This window comes from Cavia porcellus, unplaced genomic scaffold, assembly GCF_034190915.1.
Source record: "Cavia porcellus strain 051 isolate PalLab524CR breed Dunkin Hartley unplaced genomic scaffold, mCavPor4.1 scaffold_13, whole genome shotgun sequence".
In the NCBI taxonomy this organism is placed as follows: Eukaryota; Metazoa; Chordata; class Mammalia; order Rodentia; family Caviidae; genus Cavia; species Cavia porcellus.
In genome coordinates, this window is record NW_026947496.1 from 66314620 (window position 1) to 66331977 (window position 17358).

The following is a 17358-nucleotide window of genomic DNA, read 5'->3' on the forward strand; positions in this document are numbered from 1 at the left end:
ATTATAGTTTTGTAAGATACTGTATTACTATTGAAAGGAAATATAAAAATAAATTTTATATAGATCCATCTGAATTATTTCTTATAACTGAATTCAATACAGAATCATTTACAAATATAAACTTTAACATTTAAAAAAAGTTTGTGGGTATGTTAATGTCTGGCCCATTATAGGATCTAGATACTCAAGAAGTATATTTTATATTTCATGTAAAAATAACACAACATTTCATAATAAAATAAGAGAATAACAATAGTTAATATATATCATTGTCTTCAGAGTAGTTACTCAGAGTAAAAGGCATAAATCATTTAAAAAAAACCAGCAAGATAATAGCACAAAACTCCTTTTTCAATGAACTAAGATAACATAAGCTACTAGTATAGATGAGAGAAAATGGATATTTCTGAGATACAATCTCATTTCTGCCTTTACATTCACTCCAAGGCCAAATACTCACTGACTGCTTCTGACTGAGGACCTAATAGTTTGAAAATCCTCATGTTCCTGTGAGGACTAAATTTCAGGCAGGCAACAGATCAAGATGCTGTTAAAGGAGTGTCAAGGAACATCTGCGCCTACAGGAAGCAATGCACAGGAGTAGAATTAAGGAAAAAATTTAAATGATACTGTTTTATTTAATGGCTACAGAGTATAACATTCAAGGGAAAATGAAACATAATACAAAAAAGAAAGGAAGCAAACCTGTATTTTGAATCTGCCTTCAGCCCTGATTGTTTCCCTTCGTATGATCCTTATCCAAATGCATGCACATCGCTAGCGCATCAACACTGCCATGAACAGATTTTTCAGATCTGCTTTTCATTTTACATATGAAATTGTATAAATGTTTTATTGCAATCTTCATATCCATCAACTCTAATTTCTGCCAAATATTCATGTGTGTCTCATCCTTGATGATTCCCCAACTGATGTATTCTTAGGTTGTTTCCAAAGCACTGATGCTATTTCAAGTTTTGAGAAATCTATTGTATTTATGCCCACTACTTCTTTCCACTATGAAGTGTGTGGTTCTGGCCAGGACTTCCAAGTACAGTACCAGACATAGTGACTCAGTGTGGGCCATGAGAATACATTTTTCCTCTGAAGGACAGAAGTCCAGAAAAATGGCCACATGTTGTAAAAGGCTAATCACAACAATTCTCCAGGATTTTTGTTTTGGACCGAAGCTGGAGAATGTGGACTAGTATTTGTTTCCAGCCTTATTCCTCACCACTTTAAAAAAAACACATCTCCATGAGAAGAGAGAAAAGCAAGCAACCCATATCAGCAAAGCTAGAAATGGACATGGAACTGAGAATTAGAAGAACTGCCTAAGAACCACTGAACTACTGGATCCAGCCTTACCTGAAGCTACATATCATCTGCCTACTTAGTAACGAAAGGTAATAAATTCTTATATACTTAACTTAGTTTTAACTAGGATTCCATAGCTCCTGTAAGCCATATCAGTAATGGATAACCTTTTAGAGTTTTCACTGATACAAACAGCCCTCTGGGCAAATGTGCCAAAGTTTTGCTATCACTGGCCTATATACTTTGGATAAATACAATGATATTGTACTAGGAAAATTATTCACAGTAAGTTTCATACCATGTTTCATTAATCTGGTTATTTCAGGCATGTGTTCCAGTTGTTTACAGGTACATTTTAGTCTTGACAACCATGAAATGAATATGTTGCAGGGATTCATTTCAGAAAAAAATGCTAAAGTTACTTATCAATACCAACTAAGAAAAAATCAAAGTTTTCAAAGACAACTTGTATCAAAACGATTTGTATACGTTATTACAATAATTGAGGCTGGTGTCCACTCCAGGCCTCCTGAAATAGAATTTTTGGGAGTAATCTGAGGAACTCCCATGTAGAAGTCATTCCTTGTTGGCATGCACACAATGACGTTTGAGAACTACTGAACTAAAAGGTTGCCTAGCTTCTTCATTCAGTTTAGAACACTACTGAGTTATGAAAATACTTAATAAAAGTGTTATAAAGAACTTTAACACAATACAAATCATCTACACATCTTGTTAAAATGCAGATTCTGATTCAGAAGGCCTCAGGTGGGACTAATGTTCTGAATCTTTAAAACAACATTCAGGTAATGCTGATTCTGATGCTTCTAAAGACCATATTTGAGTATAAAAGGGATTTATTACACTTAGCAAGTAAAAATAAATTGAACCTAAAATAAATTTAAACATTAATTAAATGCTCTACAGCCTAAACAGTGAGCTACATGATGAAAGAAATGTCAAGGACAGAAATGCCACATCAGAAACAGGTACCCAGTTCAAATCTCTACCTCTACTAACAATCTCTGCCAGATCATACTTCATTCATTTCTAGGCCTTTGTGTTCCTGTCTATCAATGTAGAAAGTCACCATTACTGCCATGTGGAGTTTAACAATTCTCATCCAGGAAGTTCAAGATTTTGGTTCAATTTGATGAGTAGAGTAAAAAGTATTCAAAACCCAGGAGACACAACCTTAATATAAGCCAAAAGCAGATTAAGTGAACCTCTGGAGGTAAATATACAACTTGATGACCTATCTCACTCTAGTTCTATATGTATCTTGTCTTTTTAAAATGACAGTCTTTATTTTATGACTGTGGTTTCCATTATTAAAAAGACAATGTCATTTCCTGGTCTGTCCACAGACATCAGTGACTGCTCATTTGTGTTGAACTTGACCCAACTGTCTGTGGAGCACCGTGTCTAGTATTAATAGACTTGGAGCTCCAGTCCACAGTCCACATGGACCTCAACATTCTGAGTACTTCTGTGTCTGTATTATCTAAGTGCAGTCCAGCAGTCCTGCCTGGGGAGTAGGAAGCGAGACAGGAATGCGTGGTTCAGCTGCTGTGCACCCCAGGCCCATGACTTCTGGATGCTGAGCAGATAGGACAGTCAGGATAAAGAAAAGCCTCCAGTTCCTGTCATCAGCAGATGTACACATATAAACACATGCACACTCACATGTGTGATACAGATACAAAACAATAGTATAAAGGTTTGGGAGGGGTTGGGGATTTAGCTCATTTGGGTAAGTGCCCACCTCCTAAGTATAAGGTTGTGAGCTCAATCAACAGTGCAAAAAAAAAACAAAAAAAAAACAAAAACAAAAACAAAAAAACAAGCAATAACTGAGAATGCTGTGCTCATATATGATATGTGCTTTGAGAGGATAAAAAAGAAGGTCTTTTAGATTTATAATAAATTTAACATGACTCACTGAATGGTCCCTACATTTCCTAGACCAGTTTATTAAGCTTTATTTACTTGCAAATCATGCCTGATGTTTTTAACCACATCTATGAGTTTCTTATATTATTGGCCCCATTTTTCTTTCATTTGCCTGACTATGTGACTTTTCAAAAGGAAACATTATAACTCAGCACCAATGGCTTCAAATAGGTAACCATGAAAACAAAATAAATGTAAGTGTATGTGTGCAAGATAGATAACTATATTACTAATTCTCTATTAGTTCATCAAAAAGAACAGCTTGTGCTGTCATTGTTTGATTGTTTGATCATTCCTCATGCCTCGATCTTGTAACCTGAACTATTTCAAAGATAACAATATACAATATGTTAAATAGTGTTGATTTCTCAGTTTTTTGAAATTGTTTTATTTCTATACTTTTTTCTGTTTTGCTTTTTTAACATAAAAATGATATTAGCCATAAAAAATAAAAATGAGCCAACTTGATTGATTTATAGTTAAATATTTCCTGCTGCAGTAGTAGGGCTTGAGGCCTGATCTTTGGCTAAGAAGATTCACCAGTATTAATTTGTTAAAGATCAGCATTCAATCAGAGTCTTATCCTGACGCAATTAAAAATACTGAAAAGAATGATACCACAGTGACAGTGTGACTCAGTGTTATATATAGCCACTTACAAAGGTATCCTTAGTGTTATATTACCTAACTCATGAAAATGTTTAACAAGAATTAAGGGCCATGCATTTTAATTGTTTTTATCACATCCATGAGTACAAATCACACTTCATGCTTAACATTATACTTTATAAAAGTTGAAAGATAAAACCAGCCCTTATATGCAACATCTTTTCTTTGAGGTCTATTAAATCTTCCTTAAACATATTCAAGATTCATCTTTTTAAAAAAAAAGAGAAAGTTAAATATTAACAGATTCCCTTAGCAGAATATGTCAACCTCCAGTGTTCTGAAAAAGAAAAAGAAATTTTCAGTTCTAAATATCTTCTGATACATAAGTTCTCAGACACAACCCACAGTCTCCCCACAATGCCCCATTCCTGCTCACAGATGGCACTGGGTCAGACACCTGTGGAGACACCTAAACAGAGCTTTAGTCTCTACTGTGGTCAGTTTCCTGGCCCTTGCAGGCATATATTTCCCAGCTTGTCTTATTGCTATTACACTTAAGTGATTTGTTAAATAAATACTTATTTGTTGCAACAATAAAAAAAATTTTTACAGATAATGTGGAAAATATCAATAAAGACAAAATCAGTTGCCTGTAATTTCTGACCATAAAGAAAAACATTGATAGCACTTTACTATATTTCCTCCTAGTCTTTAAAGACATAGATAAAAACATAATTATTCTTTCTTTTATTTTTTTATTATATTTATTTTGTACTTTTTAAAAAAAAATTCTTTTACATTGTGTACATTAGATAATGATTTTTTTTTTCCCTTACCAGGGCACCACATGTTTTTTTTTTTTTTAATAACCTCTGGGCTAGGAAGTAATTAATGGATCTTACACTTCTTCAAGGGAGGTAGAGAGATTTATCAGACAGATTTATCCCCCTGTTCAATATCAGAAAACTCTCCTGGATCCCGTGGGTACAAGCATACTCTTTTGCTATTGGAGGCAGGTTATTTTGTCAGGTAGATTTGGCACACTGCAGTGAACCACACAACTTAGCTATACTCTTGACATGCTCACTGTCCTAATAGTCAAAGCTCCTATGTCAGGGTTCAGAGGAAATCTGTAGGTGTAAATTTTTAAGTAGGAGTGAGCTAGGGAAATATACTGGTCCATTGCTGGAACAAAATAGTAGGCATACACAACTAAAAGAAGAAAATATTTATTTTGGCTCACAATTCCAGAGGTTTCAGTCCATGGTAACCTGGCTCTAAGGTAGCAATATCATAGTGGAAGGGCATGAAAGAGAAAAGCTGCTCATTTGATGAAAACCAGGAGGCAGAGAACAGAGGAAGACACAGAGAGAAAAGGGCCATGGACCAGAAAGAGTCCCCAATACGCCACTTAGACATACGCATAACTGTATTTTACTAACTTCTGAGGTGCCAGTGTTTCTAATGCAAATCAACTGGCAATCAAGATTAATCGTCATAGACATATTGCCCCTCCTGGGAACATCAAGCTGCCAACAGATGTGTTCTGTGATCATTCAGGTACCATATACTCTTATCACAAATCCAGCCGTGGCAGTTCTCAGAACAAAGTAGTGCCACAAATTCTTAACAGGACAAAGTTCCCACTCCTCCCGGACAGGTGGGCCCTGTCTACCTATTCTGCCTATGGCCTATTCTTCCATAACTTCTCCTGCCATGGAATTAGAAAACGGGTTACTTCTTGAGGCTGCTCTGCTTATTTATCAGCAGTGTTTCTTTCAGATGTTTTCAGTAACACAAACTTAAGGCCTTCAAACATCTTTTCAGCAGCTCTTGAGTATGAACACACAAGGTGAGCTCTGAACTGATAGTGACTAACTTGCTGCTCTCCAATGCTCCTGACTAGAAATGATTCATATTAGACTACAAAGGAGAATTTTATCTTGCAGGTAAAGTCCTAGGAAGCCTGTTCCTGCAGAGGAGAGTCTACTCGAAGCCTCATGATCACCACAGAGGTAAACATGAGGTTGGAACTCTGCCAGTATGGTAGAGGATGGGATAAGAGATAGCAAGAAAACTTTTATAAATACTCCACACTCACACACAAGGCACTGTGCTTAAACGTGTATGTCACCTTTAGCCCTCTTCTTCTTAAACAGTATGGAAGGAAATGACAGAAAATAATACTTTATGGTTTGAGCTTTGATGTCACTCAGAGAAATACTGTTGTTCAAACTCTTGTCTACCTGCATGGTCTCAGGCAAGGACCTAAACAATCTAAGCCTCAGTTTCTTCATCTATAAAAAGAGTGTACTACAAATTCCTGCCTCTGATGGAGATTTTGTGAAGATTACTGGAATAAACTAAGCACAGTGCTTAGTAGCACAGTGCTTACTATGCATGTGAAATAATTACAAATTTTATTTCTAATGACTACCTCAAGTTCAGAGAGAAAGGCCTCCATCATAGAGAGATGAACTAACTTACCTGGACAGACATTAGAACTTTGATCAATCTTATATCCTCACAAAAGTAGCTTTGTGTTCAAGCTGTATCATCCCCTGACCTTGTAGCTATTTCTCCCAAGTCTTAGTTGTTGATGCTATTTTGTAGGTGAAGCCTTCCTCTCTTGCTCATATTTGTTTTACACCATTATAGAAAGGTGGACATTGAAAGCTTTGATTCTGAGGGCAAATATACCTGCTGAGTATAGCCTATTGTTCCAAGCTGACATAATCCTTTGTCTCCAGCTTTTATCATTTGACATTAATCATACCTTCCAGCCTCACATGCTCTCTGATGTTGATTAGTATACTGTCCACAGTTTTCTAATTAACAAAAATGTTGTGCAGATGGAGCTCCACAGGGCATCTCTAGAGAGCAACTTTCCTCTCATGCCATACTAAGTCTCACCACCTTATTTTACAAATGAGTAAACAGGTCCATCTGCAAACAGGTTAGATGTCTATATAATATCACATGATTAATGAGCACACTTGTATCTAGTTTCTTCATTAAAAATGTTTTAAGTGAAGGTATGAATAAGCAATCGTCTGCTGGGAGTAAAACCTAATGTGTGTAAAAGTTGTTATTCAGACTTTGAATAGACATTATGCTAAATTCTGTGACAGATACAAAGATGTAAAAGTGACCAACTCTTTGACCTCAAAGAGGTTATGAGCCAGTTTGAGACAGCAGACATTCCTTTTTTGTTAGTCCTTATCTTTTGCTCTCCTTGGAATGTGAAACACCATTGGTGAAATTAGCCCTAGATAGACCACTAGGTGGCTGAACACTGCATGAAGACAGGTCTTCTTATAGTCAGGTTATGTCAGATGAGCTATGAAATAGAATATCATGACTTGGTATCTCAAACTCCACTTCTGGCTCAGGATAACTAACTATATATTTTGCTTCTGTTTTTAAATTCATGTTTCCTTCCCTATTTATCCCCCTTCCTTTTATTTCTCTTTTCTTTTTGGCCAGCAGCAGAATCATTTGTTTATTTTTTAAGTCTTCATCAAGCTAATTATTATGGCTCAGGATGTATACCCCTAAGATGATACCACTGACATGGTTTATAATTCCTGTGAGCATACTAATTTTGAAATTTCATTTAAAAAATAAGTTTAGAAATTTGCCTCATTTCAAATTTGAGGCACTGACAGTCTTGTTAAATTTTCTGTGTTTCATTAGTTTCAAATGCCTGTCATTTATATCTGCATGCAATGAGGATTTTGATGGAAAATGATACCAGCCATCTGAGTGGCTTGAGTGAGCTGCAGGAAAACATGAAATGCTAATGCTCAGCAGTACTGCCCTCAGTAGGTATCGCCACCTCCTTCTCAGTCCAACCCATACAACCTGAAGATCTCAGCTGCCCCCCGACCCTGCTTTAGGGTCCTAAAAGATATATCCCTCTGTTGAATGCATACCTTTCTGTATTAATTCCCATGCTCTCTGAATTTTGGATTGGTCTGATCTGTCTTCTAATCATTTTCTATTTCTCATGACTCTATATCTGTCATGACTTTTTTTTCTTTTCTGAATATATCTCATCATTGAAAACTCTGGACCTATATGCTACATTTGTCTAAAATAAACCACCCTGGTTCACATCAGTGTTACTCAGCTCCAACCACAAGGTACTATGGCAGTGTGAACCTGGTCAAGATTCAGGCTTTCTGGAATATTGAAGCCTTAAGTAAATTCATAAATACCCCATAATACATCTAGTATTGTGCAGTACCATTAATACAGGATATCTAGAGTTGGCTGTCACATTGACAGATGTACTGTGTGCCTGGCATGTCACATGGGCAGCTTGAGGCCAGCTATGCTGGAAATATTTATACTAAAGAAATTTTTAAGTATTAAAAATCTCCCTGAAAATGCTGTAGGTTGATATGTATGTACCAATTGGTCTTTTTTGTAGATAATAAGGTCAAAGTCTTTGTTTGAAACTTGAAAGCCTGTTTGAACCTCATTTAACCGCCTACTATGTGACCACATACATGTTAATAAATCTCTGTAAGCTTCATGGTCCTTTTTTGCCAAGTGGAGGTATTAAAAAATACAGAAATACAGGGTAGAAGTGAAAAAAATTAAAACTTCACATAGTGCACTTGGTAGGGTGCCTGCAAAATATAAATATATCACTCAATATATGTGCGCAGTTGTTATTATTGTTGTCATCTATATTACTTCTTAGGCAAAGTAATGGACCTGGATACTTAAAACTACAATCACTGATAACCAAAATACTTGTCAGTTTTGAAAATAAAATTCAGCAAATATAAATCCAATATACCAATTCAATTGAACCCAAAGATAATTTTCAAGAGTGGTGGGTAGCTGCTTGTACCTCAGGAAGACAGAAAATAAAACTTAGATGTCAACAGCATGCCATAATTATTAGCTGTGTGACATTTAACAAGTCTCTAACATGAAGTTTTCTCCTCTATAAGGTGAGAATTGAAATACTCAAAGCGTTATTGAAGGACTATGTCCATTATATAGAAGCTGTGGCTGGCAAAGTGCCTCGCTCACTGTGAGGACCCCAAAATTAACCCTTTCTTCTCTTTCTTAGGGAAATAAAAAATATGCATCAGTGAAGCTTTGCAAACTTTTCATAAAGCATTGCACTCCATTATTTTTTCTTAGGCCTTGATTTAAACTAATTTTGTTTTTTTTTTAGGACCAGGAGGTTAAAAACCTGAAGCAAATATGATCACTTTTAATCAATGATTAAGATCTCAAAGTGGAAGACTGATGTTACCAATAAGAGAAAATTGGAAAGTCTCCAGGGCAACTTGGTTTGGGGAAAATGAAGATAAACTTGGTTTCAGACATATCAAATTTGAACAGAGAGACCTCTGATCCAGATAACAATAAATGCCGAGAGAAAATTCAGAAGAAGAGTTGAAAATATCAACATACAAGAGATCTCAGGGAAAGCAGTTTAAGGGAAAACCAACAGCAGACTTGCACAATTAAGAGAACCACTGCAGTGAGGGTCACAGCTTTGTGGTAGAGCACTTGTTTGGCAACTGCAAGGTCCTGGACTCCATCCCGAGTACAGCAAGCAAGCAAGCAGAAATAAAGAAAAGAGAGAGAGAGGCACTATGAGAGACAAGTGAGTTCAGTTCCAATCTACATGTACACAGACATCTATAGGTCTTCTAATTTAAAGTGTGTTTATCAATGGAGTTTCAGTGCCTGGAATTTTAAACAAGAGTGACAGATTTTTGTTGCAAAAAAGCCAAATATTGTGTAAATATTTCAGGGTTACAGGCTCTGTGATTTCTGTCACAATTTAACTCTGCTATGGTAGTATAAAAGCAGTGATTAAAAAACACATAAACAAATGACTTTGGCTAAGGTGCAGTAAAATATAACTACAAAAACTGGAAGCCAGCTAGATTTGACCAAGAGGGTCTAGTTTGTTGATCTCTGTTTTAAAGCAACACAAAAGCTCTGAAATAGACTCTAGTAAGTCAGAACCACATTGTTCACAGCGACCCTTAGTCCACCATCTTCAATATTCCCACGTCAGTCAAACCAGTTTAGAAAATGGCTTTTTCTCATTACATACATTCAGTTTCATTGTGATTAAAATCTTTATCAAAACACAAAAGATTACACGTGCAAGGTCTAATGAAGTTTCTAGTGATCCTACAAAAACATGAAGAAGCCAACTGTCTAGTTCAAGATACTTTATGAAATGCTGGAGCCCAGAGTACGTTAAAACACCAGAGACGCCACCACTATCTGCAAGATCCAAGTCCTAAAGTCACAGATTTCTCTGATTTAGAAATATTTTTCCCACCATTCATTATGCCTTAGAAGGCACATTTCTTCCACAAGTAGGCAGAGAAGTTATAAAGATACTAGTCACTTAGCAAGAACCAAACTGTTTAAAGAGTAATTGACATACACAATTATGTGGTTATAACAACAACAACAAAAAGGTACAAACCAGACTTTGGCTTCTAAAGAAAATGTGCTATTTTGACAGTGGAAGATGACCTTGGTCGGTGATGGGTCCTGCTCTTTTCATTTCCAAATCAGAAAGGAGGTGCTTTTGGTAACTGGACATAAGATGAACCTGGGAGTTTTGCTTTATTGGTCCTTATATCAGACACCTGATTTTTTCAGTCTTTGTTCAGATTCTGGCTGTTGAAAAAGATCTCTATTTACCACTGTATTTAAGCACCTGACAAAAAGTTTTGAGTATGTGGGTAATTTTCATGCCCTCAGATTCAGGTTTATTGCTGCCAGATCTCAGATTGAAAGCATTTCCAGAGTCAGTGTGCACACCCTTCCCCGGGGTTTCCTTGCTGGAAGCTCTTTCCACTGGATCTCAGAATTTGCCTGTCTATTACCTTTGCACACAGTTCCAGTTCACTTGGACTGGGCAAACTGTCCTGCCATTGTGCCTTGTAGCTGACAAGCTCAGATAAACAACGCTAGATGTTTTAAATGTGAGCACTGAGTCTGTGGCTTCCTTTCACTTCCCCACTGAGCTCAGCTGGCTAGAAGACAGGCTGGGCTTTGCAGCCAGGCCAGGTTAGATCCAAATCACCTGTGAACCTCATGGCTGGGCACTTGTAAGGTGCGCTGAACACCACTGAGACCAGAGCCAGGATGGAAGCTCCTGTCCTGCAGACCCCACCAACCCACTCTAAGTTCTACCAGCAATGCTGCTTTAGGAAAAGTTCATTACCAACCCAAACAGAAACAAAAACAACACATTTTAGCAATCTCAGGAAACAAATGTCCCAAAGTATCAAACTCCTCAAAATAGAAGTTCTAAAAAAATCACCAAGATGAGGCCAACTGCCTGTAACTTCTTTTACCTTAAATTCTTTTCTTTATCCTCACAATAAATAAGTCATCTCAGGAGACTGTTTAAAACTCACATTGTAGTTTGCTGAATGAAAGAAGTCCTTGCATAAATGGATGGATACCCGGCCAGAGAAGGCAGAAGAAAGGAGAAAAGTGAAGAAGCAGCAGCCCATTCTATCTGTCCTAAAGATTTTTCTTACATAACAAAAATACCCATGTACACATCTCAGAGCATTATCCTAATTGAACTGGCCATGAGCAATGCTTGACATATGCACTTTAACACATTCCCAATGTTTTGGAAAGCACTCAGTCCTCTTTTCTTTGAGAGTCATCTTTGATAGTATGGATCCTATAGATTCTACTATAAAGCCTTCTAACAATTAGGTTTTTTGTTTGTTTGTTTGTTTGTTTGTTTTTGGACCGGGGATTGAACTCATGGCCTTGCGCTTTCCAGGCAAGTACTTATGCCACGCTGAGCTATAGCCTCAGCTAACTAAATTAAATTTAACCCAGTGTCTCTCAAATCCATTTTCCTTACAAACTGTCCTTTACATTTACTTTTCTTAATCCTTTGGAACTAGCATCCATAGGATGAATTTTAGTATTGCACATTTTCAGATATTTTACACATTCTTGTCATTCTTTAGTGTTTTGCTAAAACAGAGATGGTATGTGATTAAAAAGAAAGCACAGATGTCGTATTTCCTAAGGAAATATGGATAGTGCATTATCTACATGTTCTATGGTGAGAAGAGTTAGTCACTGGGCCCTAATAGTGGACTCTGGTCTGGAGTTTGTATTGAAATCACGTCTTGATTTAGATATTTTTCCTTCAGAATTCCATGGTCAAGTTATTTGCTTTAGGTGCTTGTTAGTTCTATTAATGCTTCTATTTGGCTTTGACATTGTGCATTTATTTATTCATGCAAAGTAAATACTAATTGGTTTTTCAAATGTTAATCAATGAACAACTTTATTTTTCCCAACAATCCACACCAAATACAGTGTGAAAATTATAGATAAATTGCATCTGTGTGACTAGGGAGAAATCAATCTCAGGTTCTTATCAAAACAGGCTGGAATTTATATTCCTGGATTATTACTAGTGTCTTCTTTTCTGAAAATCAACATTTATTTCTGTTTAACAATTTTCCAGTCCCATCTAGTTGTGGACTAAATTCTTACCATTCTCGAAGTAGTTTGGATTTGCCCACGGAATATTTATGACCCTGCTACAAACCATGTTAATGCAAAAGCAAAGCCAAAGCAATTCACCTGTGAGCCATGAATTTATAAACCACCTGGAAGCCAGGAATTAGATCCAAGTGTCCATAGTACAAAACAGAAATTCCCAGGCAGGTATCTGTGGAACACAAGAATCCACTGAAAAGGCCAGTATTTCAAGGGGTAATAATCAGTGACCTCTATTAGTAATGTGCTGTCTGACATACAGAAGTCAAGAGCAGTGAGTAAATATGTAAACGTGTGTGTTTCAGTTTGACATGATAGCTCCAAGGAGAGATGACTGTCATTCTCAAATATGTGAAGTACTATCATATGGAATAAGGTGCTTGGGATAGATCACTTTACTTCTCAGAAGCCTATGATAAGCAGCTTATAAGAAAAAGGACGTAGATACTTTCCTATTCTGCTATTGACTGCTTTAAGTCAGTTTTAGCAATTAATCATCTGCCCTTATTATCATTTTCCTCTATGGTCCTAAATAAAACATGCTTAGTTACTCCACTCTACAAGAATGAATAGACTTGTTTTTCTACCACATTCATGTCAACTTTTGTTTTATTTTCCTGTTAGTCTCATTTAAGCATAAATTAATTTTGTAGCAGTATTTCCAGGAACATCAACTATAAAAAAATTGCCTTAGCAATGTCAAACTAACACAGAACTCTGCCTTCCAATAAAACATATATTTGAAGTATAAAATTACAAATAGTTATTTTATGGAAATATGTCCAACTTGATGTTTATACTATTCTTTGAGAATAAAATGTAGTTATTACTGAAACTATCAAACTAATATGCTAATTCCTACCTAATTGACACCAAAAATATGCCCTGAATATTACCATCTTCAGAATATCAGTATATTAAAAATATTATTATCAGTAATTATTTTAAAACAAGGAACTTGTAACAATTCACCCAGATCAAGACTTTCCAAACATGCTACTAACAAATAAACTCAGTCCTAATACCCACAGCTCTTCTTTACAATTTATTTGACATTATAAGCATTTTGTAACCCACTTGTTTCTGGTAAGACTTCACTAAACATAGTCTCATCAGCTTCCAGCTCAGTCTTATGTAAACCAATGAGAACAAGGACTTGTTTGTCTCCTGCCTCAACTCTCATACTAAAGTAATGAAGATACTTTAAAGATATAACAAATAATTGTGCACTGAATGACTATCTATAAGCATCATAACAGATATTCAATAAATATAAGAAAATGTGTATGTGTGTGTGTGTGTGTGTGTGTGTGTGTGTGTGTGCATGTGTGTATGCATTCATGTAATGGTGAAAATGAAAGGGAAAGAAAGCGCTCAAAGGAAAAAAAAATCAGCTGGGATAGGGGAAAAGAAAAAAGAAAGAAGGGAAAAGATTATATATATATATACACACACAAAATAGATATACAAGCTAGATAACTGAAAGGTCCTCCTGGCCCGGGGTTTAGCTACATACTCCCAACTTGGTACCAGACCCAGAGAAACAACTTATCTCTCCAAGAGTAACTTCTACCTTCTCCTTTTCATTTCAGAGATAACCCTCCCACTCCTTTTTTGCGTGTGCTCTGAGCTCTTTCCAATCCCAAGACTCCACAAGCACCCAAGCCTCCACCTGCAGCCCCCAGTAAATCTTTCTGACTCCTGCTTTACACAGGCAGATGCTCCTTCCATCAGTGGTTAACATGTCATTTTGCCCACCTCCCAAACTCCTCCCCCAGCCAGAACTGATAAAAGTACTCCCACTTCTTCGTTCTCCCTGGAGGTTCTCTGTACCCCCTGCCCTGTGAAGTTCTCCCATGCCCGCATTAAAGGTCTCATCTTTGTCTCCTTTTTATCTCTCTCATTTTCTCTGTGTCACTTCAGACTGAGCACCAAAAATACTTAATAACTATACTACTAATCTCTTTTAATCAAAAAGAACAGTTAGTGCTTTCATTGTTTATTTTTTATACCTAAATTTTGTAATCTGAACAACTACTTTGAAGATAAAAAGTATTAATTTCCTATTATTTTGTTTTGAAATTCTGTATCATCATTTTTATTCTTTTTTTTTTAAGAGAATGTGCACCCACACTGCAGAGTGGTCAACTCCAGGTGGTGACACTAGCAGGATATTACATATGGGCTTGTTCTGGGCATGCCACATTTACAGCAAATCACAGTCACCAGAAAAGATAATATTTTTACATGTTTCCTGGTGCTCTAGCTTTTCCCATTATTGAAGAAACACATTTTTAGCTTAGATCTCACCCCAACTGATTCTTTCTACCATAATAAATGAACATATAACAGCTATTTTGGCATGAAGGTCTTATATAACTTGGCAGGGCGCTAAGGAAATGGAAGTCATACAGTAAACAATTGTACTTATATAATATAAAGAAGTGTAGAATATACAGTTGATGAGTAAAGTAAACGATATACCAAGAATGTATACCACACATACCAAGGTAACTACATGAAATGATGCATATATTAATTTACTTGGCTCACTTCATTATGTGTATAGCTGTCAAGACATAATGTTCTAATATTTTACATATACACAATAAATAGAATTTTCAAAAATAAAACTATTTAGAACAGAAACACTAAATCTGCTGGGAAAGAGAATAGGCGGAACTCTTGAAGACATTGGTGTAGGCAGAGATTTTCTGAACAAAACCCAGATCACACAGAACTGTCACAAGGAATCGACAACAGGTACCTCACCTTATTAAGAGGTTTTTGCACAAGATAACCCAACACAGTGAAAAGACAATATACAGAGTTGGAAAATATTTTGACAGCTGTTTCTCAGACCCTATTATTTAGAACATATAAAAACTCAAAAAGTCAGGCCAAAACCAAAAATGAGCATCCAAAATGAATAGATACTTCTCAGATGAAAAAGCACAAAAGGAAAAAAAAATACATATATATATATAAATGTTCAACATCGCTGGTCCCTGGAGAGATACAATTAAAACAGTGCTTGGATTCTATCTCACTCTAGAAAGAAAGAATAGGTGTTATCAAGAAATCAACCTGTACCAAATGATGGAGGGGCTGTGGAGAAAAAGGAATCTTCTCCTTTGTTAGTGGGAGTGTAGACTAGTACAACCACTCTGGAAATGAGTGGTGAATATTCCTCAGAAAACTAAAACTAGAGGTTCCACTTGACTCAACTGTTACCCTTCTTAGTATCTTCCCAAAAAGAATTAAGCCACATAATTAAAAAGAATACAGCCACAGGTAAATGGCTGTATCTTGAGACCTTATTCTTAAGTAAAATAAATCAGACTTATGTGTGTAAATACCTGATTGATTCTCTGGTGTGAGAAACCTAAAGTGTAAACAAAGACCCAAATGTTTGAGGTGTTGTAAAGGAGGTGTGTTGAGGGAGGCAGAAGGGGAAAAGGAAGAAAAGGAAAAGAAAAAAATCTAGAAAAGAAAGAAAAAATGGAAGAAAACTTTTGTGAGTAAGAACGGAAAGAGAGGCTGAAGGGAGGGGAGGGGAATGGGAAAAAAGAATCAGCATATATCATGTACAGGTGCAAATTCCCTGTTATGAATGTGATTGTAATGCATACCTAAAGTACACCAATAAAATTATTTTTAAAAGAAAAATATTTAAAATAAAAACTTCAAAGAGAAGCCAGTTCCACAGAATCTGTGCCTAGCAGCAGTTACTTTCTAAAATACAACTGGCAAAATGCAGACCTTTCATTTACTTAAAATATGAAGATATGTGCTTAAAATGAGTTTTGAGCAAATACACTCATGTAGATTAAAAAAGGGTTTGCATTTAAAGAAAGTGACACATGAAGACATACAAGAGGGCAAATAACGGTGACAGAAGGGTAAAGAAAATAGACTATGAACAATGAAAGGCAAAGAAATCTGAATCTTTCCAGGCCTTTGACTGGATTCAGCCCAAGGTTTCCACTGCCTTTTTAAAAATCTTTTTAAGAGAGGGTTTCATTATGCAGTTGAGGCTTGTCTTGAGCTCACTTCATAGGTCAGGTTGGGATTGCAGCAACCCTGCTGCCTCATTCTCCTGAAGGCTGGGATTACAGGTGTGCACCACCAACCTGACATTCCACTTCCTCTCACTAAGGAGAAACATGTAACTATATAATTTGTTGAATGAATAATCATCATAGTTGCATAATAAATGATACATAATTGACTCCATAGTAAGAATTTAACCATTTGCAAATATGCTTTCAAAAAGTCCTCTGGTTAAAAGTACTTTTAGGCACTTCTACATGAAAGATTTTGCAGACTTATCATTTGATTATTGGAAACAAGATATGGGTGTCTACGTAGGGCAAGTGAATTGTAGCCCTCATCAAAATATTCCATATAGGTTCACTAAGGAGAAAGTGAGGTTCTCATTTAAGAATATACTGTTCTATGGAGAAAAATGGCCAGATGGCAAAAATAATTCTTTTAAATATACAGAATAAAGGCTGCTCACTAAAGAGCAAGTATTTGATTCATTTCACAGCTTGTTAAGAGTTTTCAAACTGCAAAAGCTCACTATATATTAGAACAAACATATACATTTTATATTTCATTCACCAGGGATGAATAAGACTGAGCAGCTGCAGCAAGGATGATGCTCACTAATATCACCAAACAGCAGCTGGAACAAATAAAACCAACCATTGTGAAAAAATTAAAATGCCCTTTTGATTTTCAAGGATTTTATTTTAAAATGTAGGTTCAAGGATATTAGAAAATTGAGCATGTCTTTCCCTCCTCTGATGGAATACGCCATTTAAAAATAGCATAATGTCTCTCTACTACTGAAGTCCCAACTTTGTGATACCTGAGAGTGCAGGTAGAAAGATACAAACCCATCAGCCTGAAGAAAATGTATCTCAGCCCTCT

At 36.2% G+C, this 17358-nt stretch overlaps 1 long non-coding RNA gene across 2 annotated transcripts in view; it reads right to left on the bottom strand.

The window, feature by feature from the left end:
- LOC134478429 (uncharacterized) overlaps positions 1–10461 on the bottom strand; it is a 43779-nt gene extending 33318 nt beyond the window's left edge. Inside the window, exons 1-2 of one of the 2 annotated variants that reach the window (XR_010051046.1) lie at positions 10358–10440; positions 461–578 (exon numbers count right to left, since the gene is read on the bottom strand). This is a non-coding gene — a long non-coding RNA (uncharacterized LOC134478429). Of the gene's footprint in view, positions 1–460; positions 579–10357 lie in introns of both variants that reach the window. The other variant, XR_010051047.1, reaches the window with a different exon arrangement.
- Between the last annotated feature and the right edge of the window lie 6897 nt (positions 10462–17358).